Here is a 2,500-nt window from a genome sequence, read left to right on the forward strand (position 1 = left end):
GGCCCCGCGCGCCTTCCCCCTCTGCCCCCCCCCGCCCCCGCCGCTTTTTCGTTCCCCTCGCCCCTCACCGCGAGGGCCGAGAGAGCGCGAGCGAGCGAGCGGGCGGGCGGGCGGGCGGGCAGTCGGGCGAGCGAGCGACGCGGGGACGCGGCGCAGAGGAAAGACGGACGGACGGACCCCGTCCCGGAGACGAGAACCGAAAGGAAAACACGGAAGCACACACGCGGCAGAGACGGCCCCGGACCGGGGGGGGACGCGGCCGCCAGGCGGCGGGCGCGACGGCCTTCGGCGGGGAGAGGGAGAGAGCGAGAACGGCGACGGCGCCCCTGGCGCCCCGAGACGGCGACAGAGAGGGACGGGGAAGGGAAGGAGAGGACGACGCGGGGGTCGCCCCCGCCCCCCCCGGCGCTCGCGCCTCGCGCGCGGCAGCACGGCACGGTACCCGCGCGGTACCCACCCGCAGACAGCCGCCCGCGCGGGGGGAGGCCGGGGGGGGGCGAGGCCCGCGCGCCTCGCCTCCCCCCCTCTCGCCCTCGTCTCTCGGCCCTCGGCGGGGCGCTCTCGACGCCGCCCCGTCTCTCTCGCTCTCTTTCTCCCCGGCCGCCGCGCCGCCGCTCGGCGACGCGGCCCCCGGCGAGGACGAGCTCCGCCCCAGCGGCTCGCTCCGGGAGCGGGGAGCTACGGAGCGCTCCCCGAGTCTGCATTTAGGGGGACGAAGGCCCTCGGGCGCGGCCACGACGGCCACGGCCACGACGACGGGCCTGCGAGGCGACCCCAGCCGCGCCGCCGGGGTGGCAACCCCCGGGCGGCGATTGATCGTCAAGCGACGCTCAGACAGGCGTAGCCCCGGGAGGAACCCGGGGCCGCAAGTGCGTTCGAAGTGTCGATGATCAATGTGTCCTGCAATTCACATTAATTCTCGCAGCTAGCTGCGTTCTTCATCGACGCACGAGCCGAGTGATCCACCGCTAAGAGTTGTCTGGCTTTCGGCACCGAACCCCGCACACGGGCGGAGGGGGCCCCTTTTTTTCTCTCTCGCCGAGGGGGCACGCACGCGGGCCGCCCCCGGCTTCGACCGTACGAGCACACAACGCAACGAACCGAGTGGGGGGGGAAAGAAAAACCATCCGAGAGCGAAACGCCCAACGGAACGCTCCGAAGGTCGGCGGGAAAGGCGGGGGGACCCGCGTCCCCGACCGCCTCCCCCCGCCGCTACGAGCGAGGGGAGACGCCGCCGGCAAACTGTGCCGTCCTCCGGAGGCGGCCCAGGCGCCCGGGCTCGGCCCGGCCTCCGCACGGAGGAGGCACGCGGCGCGCGCCGGACCGCGGGGGGACACGGCGGCCCGCCCGGCCTCGCTGCAACGGGACGACGGGACGCACGCGGCCGGGGGCGCGGCCGTCGGCCCCCGCGCGCGCCGCTCTCCCTTCTCACCGCCGCTCCGCGGACCCGCGGAGCGCCGCCGCGCCACCGCGCGGCCGGCTCGCTCTCTCTCCCCAGCGGCCTTGCCGCGCTCGAGACGGCACACGACGGCCACCGCCCAACCGGCAACGCCCCCCGCGGGACCGCTCCCGCCGGGAAGGGCGAGCGCCCGGCGGACGCGCTCCGCCGCCGGCGCCGGAGGCGGGCGCCGCACCGAGACCCGAGCCGGCGTCGCGAGCGCCCGGAGCCTGCCGGACGGCTGACCCGCCGCCGCAACGGCCGCACTCCCGGGACCGCCGCCGCCTCGCACCGTCACGGAGCCCCTTTTTCCTCGGGCACGCGCGGCCCAGGGGAAGGCGTGCGGCGCCGAGCCGGGGGGGTAGGCGGGGAGGGGGGCAGCGACGCCCACCCTTTTCTCCCCGCTGACCGGGCGGGGAGACCGGGCGGGGAAGCGCCCCCCCCCCCCAACCCCCCACGGCCGCCGCGCGCACGACCTTCCTCCGGGGCTCCGCGAGCGGACGGAGAAAAGGGCGACGGGGAGGCGGCGGGCGGGGCCCGGGCCGGGACCGCCGCCGGCGACGGCGGGCGCCGTCCGGCCGGCCGTCCCCGCTGGCGGGGGACACTCGCCGAGCGGCGCCGCCGCCGCTCGGCACGGGGCCGCCCGCGCTCGCGGACTCTCCGGCGACGGAGGGACCTGCCGAGCGCTCGGCCCCGGGCGGGCGGGCGGTCGCTGAGCCGGGGACGGCCGGCGACCGGCGCCGCCGGCGCGCTCGAGGAGAAGGCCGTCGAGGGGAGAGAGACGGCGCGGCCGCGCCGCGCGCGGCGCCGCACCCCAGAGACCGCAGAGGCGGCCGAGGAAGGAGGAGAGCGCGGCGGGCCCCGGCGGCCGCAACCCCGCAGCTGAGGAAGGGGCGAGAGAGCGCGCGCTCTCTGCCGGCGTCGCCCGTTTCGAGGCGAGCGGGTCGGCCCCCGCGGCCGACCGCGCGCCGCGGCCTCTCCGCCGAGGCCGGGCCGCGGAGAGGGGGGGGCAGGGCGCCCCTCCCCGGCGCGGCGCGACAAACCCCCCGCGCGCGGTAACGC

General features: G+C 78.7%; 1 non-coding gene across 1 annotated transcript; it reads right to left on the reverse strand.

The window, feature by feature from the left end:
• Window positions 1–824: 824 nt before the first annotated feature.
• LOC144248700 (5.8S ribosomal RNA) lies at window positions 825–977 on the reverse strand. The gene has a single exon (XR_013342016.1). It is a non-coding gene; the product is annotated as a 5.8S ribosomal RNA (ribosomal RNA).
• Window positions 978–2,500: the final 1,523 nt, after the last annotated feature.

The sequence above is a fragment of the Lonchura striata genome, unplaced genomic scaffold, assembly GCF_046129695.1.
Source record: "Lonchura striata isolate bLonStr1 unplaced genomic scaffold, bLonStr1.mat Scaffold_283, whole genome shotgun sequence".
Classification (NCBI taxonomy): Eukaryota; Metazoa; Chordata; class Aves; order Passeriformes; family Estrildidae; genus Lonchura; species Lonchura striata.